The following is a 9,673-nucleotide window of genomic DNA, read 5'->3' as shown; positions in this document are numbered from 1 at the left end:
AATTTCGAACTCTTAATACAACATGGTTGGTAGTAGCTCTTTGAAAATTGAAAAAAAAAAGTAGTTCTCAGTTTTCTCCCTATGGATTGTTTACTCTTCAAGTACACCAACGCACAGACTGGTGAAACGCACTTTCATGGAAAGGGTTGCCATGCGTTCAAGAATACGAGTTTTTGAAATACCAGCAAATACTTTTTCACCCAATCTTGATGATACTTGGTGGTAATGATCAGTACACAAACACCTCTTGGCTCACCAAATTTGTTTCTTCTACTTTGAAGTGTTCGTTTACAGTAGCAGTTTATATCCTTAGGTTTCACTCTGTTGTCTCTTGTATAGGTAGATGAATTTGGAACTCTAAATCCAACATGGTTTGTAATCGCTCTTTGAAACTTCACACAAAAAAGTAGTTCTCATTTTTTTCTCTACTGTTTTTTTCCTCTTCAAGTAGCCCTAATCAGCGACTGACGAAAACCACTTTCATTGAAAGGGGTTTGCAAGATTCCAAGAATCTACGATTTTTCGAAATACCAGCAAATATTTTTTCCCCAATCATGATGATACTTAGTGGTATTGATCAGTACACAAATCCCACTTGGCTAACCAAATTTGTTCTACTAGGTTGAAATGTTAGTTTACAGCAGCAGTTTTTAATTTTAGGTTTCACTCTGTTCTCTCCTATATAGATATATGAATTTGGAACTCTATATCCAACATGGTTTGTAGTAGCTCTTTGAAACTTGAAAAAATAATGTAGTTTTCAATTTTGTCTCTATGGTTTGTTTCTTCTGCAAGTAGCCCTAAGCAGAGACTGGCGAAAAGCAGATTCTTTGAAAGGTGTTGCCAAGAGTCCAAAAATCTACAAGTTTCTGAAATACCAGCAAATATTTTTTCACCCAATCTTGATGATACTTTGTGGTAATCATCAGTACACAAATCCCACTTGGCTCACCAAATTTTGTTCTTCTAGGTTGAAGCGTTCGTTTATAGTAGCAGTTTTTATTTTTAGGTTTCACTCTGTTCTCTCCTATATAAATATATAAATTTCGAACTCTAAATCCAACATGGTTTCTAGTAGCTCTTTGAATCTTGACAAAATAAAGTAGTTCTCATTTTTGTCTTATGGTTTGTTTCCTCTTCAAGTAGCTCTAAACAGAGACTGGCGAAAAGCACTTTCATTGAAAGGCGTTGCCAAGCGTCCAAGAATCTATGAGTTTCCGAAATACCAGCAAATATTTTTTCACCCAATCTTGATGATCCTTGGTGGTAATGATCAGTACACAAATCCCACTTGGCTCACCAAATTTTGTTGTTCTACTTTGAAGTGTTCGTTTACAGTAGCAGTTTATATATTTTGATTTCACTCAGTTCTCTTTTGTATGGATAGATGAATTTGGAACTCTAAATCCAACATGGTGTGTAGTAGCTCTTTGAAACTTCACACAATAAAGTAGTTCTCAGTTTTTTTTCTATTGGTTTTTTTTTTTTTTCTCTTCAAGTAGCCCTAAGCAGAGACTCGCGAAAAGCACTTTCATTGAAAGGCGTTGCCAAGCGTCCAAGAATCTACGAGTTTCCAAAATACCAGCAAATATTTTTCCCCCAATTATTATGATACTTGGTGGTAATGATCAGTACAGAGTCCCACTTGGCTCACCAAATTTTATTCTTCTTGGTTGAAGCGTTCATTTACAGTTGCAATTTTTATTTTTAGGTTTTACTCTATTCTTTCCTGTCGCGACCCCTTGCCCACAAGGAAGACGCAACTCAGGAATCTTCTTTCAGCAGTTTATTCAGGCTCTAGATATTTCTTCTCTCTCTCTCGGATGCCCCTCCCAGTCTTAATAAAGCATCTCAAGCTCCAATGCGATGCTTCCACGTGGAACTTTCTCATATGGTGTTGAAAAACCATGTGCCAACCCTCCTAAATAAGGAGTTGTTTGTCACAGACCACAGTGGAGCCAGGGCCATCTTGTAATGGCGACCATAATCTGCAGAAAGGGCTCACCACAGTTTCCCCTTTCTGTTTTCTGAAAACAATACAGGCGAGAGTAGAGGTCCTATCCCACTGTGCAGAAGTGGCTGCATATTATGGCTCAGTCCTAAGGAGGGCCCTTCCCCAGATCTGAGGCCATATCAGCCGACGCCTTTTTTCGTGGGGCGGGGCGTGGACATCAAACCCGCATGCAATAGGACATGCTCTTCTTGAGGTCCACTTCAAGGATCACTCAAGTGCAGTGCCTTGCCTCGCATCCTGTATTGTGACGATGGTGGACGAAGGGGGATAGCTGAGGCTGAACTGTGGCTGTTTACAACGACAAACAAGTTGACAATACCCTGAAAGAAAGGCACGGACTTCAAGGTGATGGAGAAACACTAGTGTGGAAACCCATCTGCATGTAATGGCAGCAGGACCGGCAGAGTGCAAGGGCTTTCCAACATGAAGAGAATAACGAGGAAAGACATGCCGATCCCAGTGCAATGTTATAATAACTTGGGGTGCAACGACCATGTCAAAGATTTAGTGTTTAAGATGCGCAAGCCAGACTTGAGGTAAATTGCCATTTTCTAAAGCTGCAAGAGCTTGGATGATCGTGAGCACTGCGGGCCTTGAGGTGACAGAGAAACCACAAGCAGAGAAACATACTGAAGCAACACATTGCACCAAAAATGCCTACCACCACCCACTCTTTAAAAAAGGAAAAGGCAGAAGATATCCAATCAGCGAATTGACCCAAAGTCACGGGATCAACACGGGTACTATTCAAGACAGCTATCTGGGTTAGTTGAGACTGGATCATGTCTTCCGCTTCCATGGACCAATTTCCGGCCAAATATTCGCCAATGATGTGGGAAGCATTCCTGGAATCATTAAATCTGACAGAGGTTATGCATAAATGTGCACGTTGGTCAACACAACCCAAAAGCGCCAAGTCAGCCAATTCTTCTACCTGAGCTTGGAGTAAATCTATTCTTTGGTTGGCAGCTAAAATCCCTGACAAAATATGTTGATTAATTGTATTTTGGGATTCAAGTATAGTGAAAGTTTGTAGGACAACTTGATTAATAGTGGCAGCAGTTTGTACTTGATTGGCCATAGCCACTCCGGCCATAACCGCTGCAGCAGCAGATACCACCACGGCTGTCACTATAGCCGCTGTGATTCCAAAATCTCTGCGGACTCTAAGTAGCTCAACAATAGGGAATTTATCAGGATCCACAGTGACCGGGATTGGGACAAAAGTTGGAATTTTCATAACCACTGCTACAGTCCAGGAACCATTCCAACACTCAGATAAGAGAGAGGTAGTTTGAGAACAATCCAGCATCCCCGACGAGGTGGCATTAGTCAAAAGGAATAAGAACGGGGATTGGACACATACCATTGCAGGAGGCAATGTGGCATTATACAACAGAGAGTTGAATGAAACAGATGTAAGTCTATTACCTCGTTCACTTTCCCTAACAGTACCAGAAACATTAGCCAGCCAACTTTTGGCTCCTAGCAACTGAGCCAATGCAGAAATATCGGCTGAAGCCCCCTTTTTATTGGAAATCAGCCATTGAAACCAGGACCAACCTACTCCTGTAGAGGAGTTGGCACTGTTGTTAAAGCTATAAACATACCTCTTAAAAGAGGGGGAAAGGGAGAAACCTTTAGCAACTTGATATTTCTCCCAAGAATGATCTTGACAAGGTGTAAATGTTGGGGGGAAACAAAGATTAGGGGAACAGTAAGGAGAGGCCTTGAAATGAGTGGCATTATAAATGCTACTAGAAGAAGGAGGCACTGGGATTAGTACCTAGGAGATAATAGCCAAGGTAGTTATGTTAAGAGCAGAGCTGCTGTTTGCGGGTGTCCCTGAGCCTGATTGCTTCCCCGAAACCACCTTGCTCAATACAGCACTGATAATGCTCCCTGAGACCTGACTGGACCGCAATGGGTCCTCCCAGTTAGTCAAATTTTTGGTCTTAAGGCTAATGCAATTAGCGTTTCTAAAGCTGAAACAAAAAACTCCTGTGAGATTAACTTGAGATTGATTAAAAATGCTCTCCATGTCCCCTCTAGGAGAGGCACAGGGAGCAGACATCTCACATGAGGTAGAAAAAAGAGTGGGGAGGACACTAGAATTACCATGAACCAGCATCGGCATTGGCCATGCCCGTGCCACTTCCCACCACTGCATTGGTGTTGCCTGTGCCATCGGCACCAGCACCAGAGCCAGAGCACTTAGCAGAATGAAGATCCTCATCACGGGATTGCTGTGGTATCTCTTGTTGCTGGTCAGTTGATGTCAAGACTCTTCTTGTCAGGCATTCAGGAACCCACAACTTTTCCATGCGATCCTGGGGAAAAACACATACAGATCCTCCCACCCATGTCAGCACAGGGTCGGGGCCATTCCATTGCCCCGTAAGAACATCCTTCCACTTTACATAGCCAATCACAGAGGGCTGAAGGGACATATGTCTATCAGCCGCAGAGCGACCATGAATATCCAAATTCAAAAAATTAATGGTAAAGAGAGCTAAGGACAGGTGTTCTTTAGGAGTGTGTTCAGCTCCTATTCCCCCTTTTTGTTTTCGTAAAGTTTCCTTTAAGGTGCGATGAGCACGCTCAACAATGCCTTGTCCTTGAGGATTGTAAGGCAGACCATGAGTAAGTTGCACTCCCATAGTAGAACAAAAAGATGTAAATTGTCTGCCAGTATAAGCAGGTCCATTATCAGTCTTAAGGGATGCAGGTGCACCCCATGCTGCCCATGCCTCTAAGCAGTGGGTAATGACATTACGTGCCTTTTCTCCCGATAAAGCAGAAGCATGGATAATTCCAGAGCACGTATCAATGGAAACATGCACATACTTGAGGTTACCAATGTCAGGTGTGTGTGTCCCATCCATTTGCCAGACAACCAATGGCTTCAATCCCCGTGGGTTTACTCCATAATTAGGGGGATGAAGAAATGTGACACAATGGGGACACTGCAATACTATCTGCCAAGCATCCGCTCTTGAAATGGAAAAACGCCTGCGCAGCGTTAATGCATTAACATGGAAGTTTTGGTGAAACAACTTAGCCCCCTCTAAGGAGGAAGCCAAGCATATCAACTGACCTCTAGTGGCTGAGTCCGCACAGGCATTACCCTGGGATAACGGACCAGGAAGAGAGGTGTGAGCCCGGATGTGCATTGGATAAAAAGAAGCAGTGCGGCTACAGATAAGCTGTTGAAGCTGATTAAAGTAAGCAAATACATTATGGGCATCACTTATAGCTCCCATGGCCTCCAGGACTTTTAGTGCTTGTACCACATAGATGGAGTCCGAAATGAGATTAAAAGGAAAAGAACACTGTTTAAAGACTTCAATAACAATTTGTAGTTCTACCCATTGTGGATTTCCAGGAGCAAATTGATGCTGGATAGGGGGAGAGTCATTAATTACATAGGCTCCCATTCCAGACTTGGAACCATCAGTAAAAATGTTAACAGCCCCGGGAATTGGGCTGGATGAAGTTACCTTAGAGAAAATGATGGGATGTTCTTTAACAAAATGGAGTAATGGATGAGAAGGGTAGTGATTATCAATACCTCCTTGAAACGAGCAACACAGAATAGCCCAGTTGTCTAGAGTAGCACATAAAACATTAAGTTGAGCTTTAGTGTAGGGTATGATAAGAGAAGAAGGTGATTGTCCAAAAAAATTGAATGCTTTGTTGAATCCTTTTAAGTGCCAATGCTGCAACAGCATCAGGATAATATTCTAAGGATTTTCCTGGGGATACATGTGGGTGGATCCATAGTAAAGGCCCATCTTGCCACAGTACTCCAGTAGGCTGCCGCATAGTGGCAAGCACACATAACTGGAAAGGTTTATCACTCTGGAGCCTGCATAGAGTAGCATGCTGTATAGCTTCTTCTACCTTTATAAGGGCCGCTGTAGCCTCTTTGGTGAGGCTACGAGGGGAAACAAGAGCTGGATCACCCTTAAGAGTAGCATACAAAGGCTGTAGCACAATATTAGGAATATGTAAATATCCTCTTATCCAATTAATATCTCCCAGTAGTTTCTGAACATCATTTAGAGTTTGGAGATCATGAGTCCTGATGGTGATTTTTTGCGGTTTTAGTTTGTCATACCCAATTGTTGCTCCCAAATACTTAATAGAATCCCCCGTTTGAACATTTTCAGGTGCGATGTGCAGTCCATATTGAGCTAACAGCATCACTAGTTCTTTATAAGCCTCATTAACTGTCTGTTCTAATTTTGCGGCCAATAACACATCATCCATATAATGAATGATCTTGGTGGAGGAATACTTAAGTCTGAGAGGTGCGAGTGCCTTCCCCACACACATCTGGCACATCGTGGGACTATTAGCCATTCTCTGCGGCAACACTACCCACTCAAACCTTTGATCTGGTTCCTCGTGGTTACACGAGGGAAGGGTAAAGGCAAAACGTTGTGAATCTTTAGGATGCAAAGGAATAGAAAAGAAACAGTCTTTAATGTCAATAACAATAATATGCCAGCCTTGAGGAACAGAGGAGAGCAGAGGCAGCCCTCTTTGAATGGGCCCCATAAGTTGCATTTCGGCATTAACTGCTCGTAGATCATGCAGTAGGTGCCATTTCCCTGATTTTTTCTTAATGACAAATATGGGAGTATTCCATGGAGAAGTAGAAGGTTGGATGTGACCCAAGTCAAGCTGTTCTTTGACTAGATCATGGGGTGCTGCCAATTTAGCCGAGGGAAGAGGCCACTGAGGCACCCAAATAGGCTCCTCGGTGAGCCATGTTATGGGTATTTGAGCCCCAGTGGCCCCTAGGAAAAACACAGACCAAACCTGTTAAACTTTTGATGACCTTGCACAGGATGCCTACTCCCCTGTAGGCGTTTTCCTAGTCCTAGACCTGGCCTATACCCCATATTTTGCATGATTTGTTGAGACACTTGGGAATAGTCATTACTAAGAGTGAACCCCATGTCCTTCATCAGATCACGGCCCCATAAAGAAATAGGTAAATCAAGTACATAAGGCTGAAAGGTACCATTGTGTCCTTCCGAGTCCTTCCAAGATAGATGTCTACAGCTGATTTGAGGGGCTTGGGCATATCCAAGTCCTCTTAGGGATTGATCAGAAGTCTGCACTGGCCGTCCATTAGACCAGTCCTTAAGGGCTATGATACTACGATCTGATCCTGTATCCAACAATCCCACAATAGATTTACCTTCTATGCTTAATTCCAAAGTGGGGCGATTGCTCATATCCAGTGACAAATAGGCATAATTCCCTCCGGTGATACCAATCTCATTTCCCGTCTGTGACCTTGAGTCAGCAGGGAAGTAGTTATGCAAGCTAGGCAAAATTAGCAATTGAGCAATCCTATCCCCTGGGGAGATAGACACAATGCCCCTTGGAGCTTCCACCATAACCTTTACTGCCCCTACAGTATCAGGGCTTATGACTCAGGGGAAAACATGAAGACCTTGTAGGATAGAGGATGCACGTCCAATTAGCAAACCTACAGTGCCAGGTGGTAAAGGCCCTTTGAACTCAGTTTCCACCAATTGGACTCCCATCTTAGGTGTTAATACGAGTATGGAGGTGGAACAGAGGTCCAATCCTGCGGCACCTGTAGTGGCTCTCCACGTCTCGTGGGATGGCGCAAAGAAGGCCATGTCTCGGGTTCGGGTGTGACATTCTCCACTGCCCCATATATTTGTGGGCCCTGGGGTCGGGGGCCCCTTCGGCCGTTTTTTGGCCCAGCTGAAATAGGCTGTCCATGGATGTCCCTCACTGATCTACAGTCTTTTGCCCAAAGCTTCCCCTTTTTGCATTTTGGACACAGCCCCGGTTGACGAGGGCCATTGGAAGGGGCACCGTGAGGAGGTCCAGTAAAATTGACATTTTTGGGACAGTCACGTTTGAAATGGCCGGATTGACCACAATGGAAGCATGTCCCGGCACCAGGACCACCCCCTTTTGCAATCCGAAGGACAGCAGCTGCAAGACCTGCATTAGTTAAAGGTCCTCCAATCTCTCTACACACTTTCATCCATGCTTCTATGCCCTTGTTTTTATAAGGAGTGATTGCTGCTTTACATTCCTTGGTGCATTGCTCAAAGACCAATTGCTTGATAAGGGGCATGGCTCTATCAGGATCCACAAAAATCTTTCCAGTGGCCCCACCATCCTTGCTACAAAATCTGAAAAGGGTTCTGTAGGGCCTTGTAGAATCTTGGTCAAATTACCAGACACCTCTCCTCTATTTGGAAGTGATTTCCATGTCCAAATGCAAATGTTGTTAATTTGATCATATGCCTCAAGAGGGAATCCTGTCTGTTGATTAGTAAATCTACCTTGTCCCAAAAGCATATCCTTGTCCCAATGGGGGTGTCCCGCCGCATGGTTTTGGGCGGGCTGCTCTACCGTGCCCTCTAGCAAAAAGGCACTCCAGTCCAAATATTTACCTGGAGAAACACAAGCCCGAACAAGGCTAGCCCAGTCAGAGGGAGTCATACAGTATCTAGACAGACTCTCCACCTGAGTTAGTGTGAAGGCGGCATCCACCCCATAAGTGCGCACAGACTCCGCCAGGGTCTTCACAATTTTAAAATCTAAGGGCTCATGGAATCTTCCCCTATTGTCATCCTGGAAAACTGGATAAGCAAGACCCATCTCAGCGTTAACAGCCCTCCATGTTTGGGCATGGAAAGCTCTCCCTGAAACACCCCCACCGTATGGTGGTGGATCTGGAGGATCATTTTACTTGAGCCTCTGTTTATTTGTGTTCCCTTCTCCTATAGCTAAACTCCCTAGCTGACGAGACAGCCTCCCGAGCTCTTCCTCCTCATCCTCCTCTTCCTCTGACCCACTTTTGTATGGGGGTGTGCGCAGCACACTTATATCTGGATACAATCATCTCCTCCCCTGTTTCACGCTCCGCACACTCCCATCCTCCTGAAATACCTCACTTCCTGCCGTCTCCGATTTTTCCTCATGTAATTGCTCTAGAACTTCCTGTTCTTTAGTAAGTGCTTCCTGACATCTGCCATCTATGAGGCAACTACGAACCATGTTCCAAAGGGGTATCACCCCACCCTCTAATATGCCCTGCTCAGAAGCAAAGTCAAGATCTTTGCCCAACTTATCCCAGCTAGGTATAGTAAGGCTTCCCGAAAACGCAAACCACGGTGCAGCAATATCTGTCTTCTGTAAAAATCTCTGTAAAATACTACGTTTCACTTCTAGGCCCTTGGAACGTAACAGGCCATCTAGGGCCAGGAGAAGCGGACTTGAAGATGCAGCACCCATGACACAACAAAAGATGCACAAAAAACAAAAGTGAAAGTACACAGTGCAGCTGCAATAAAATGTAATGCTCTCTCTGGCTTTACAGAGGAGCTGCCCAGCTTTGATCGCGGATCCCACTTACCTGGGACTAATCCCCGCTTTGATCCCGGATCCCACTTACGTGGGACTAATCGGTGCATCACCCCTGACTACTGAAAGTTCTGGTTCCCAGGTCTCGGCACCACCTGTCGCGACCCCTTGGCCGCAAGGAAGACGCAACTCAGGAATCTTCTTTCAGCAGTTTATTCAGGCCCTTAATATTTCTTCTCTCTCTTTCAGATGCCCCTCCCAGCCTTAATAAAGCATCTCAAGCCCCAGTGC

Source organism: Callospermophilus lateralis, unplaced genomic scaffold (assembly GCF_048772815.1).
Source record: "Callospermophilus lateralis isolate mCalLat2 unplaced genomic scaffold, mCalLat2.hap1 Scaffold_544, whole genome shotgun sequence".
Taxonomy (NCBI): domain Eukaryota; kingdom Metazoa; phylum Chordata; class Mammalia; order Rodentia; family Sciuridae; genus Callospermophilus; species Callospermophilus lateralis.
The sequence above is the reverse complement of the archived record's forward strand: the minus strand, read 5'-3'. Positions refer to the sequence as shown.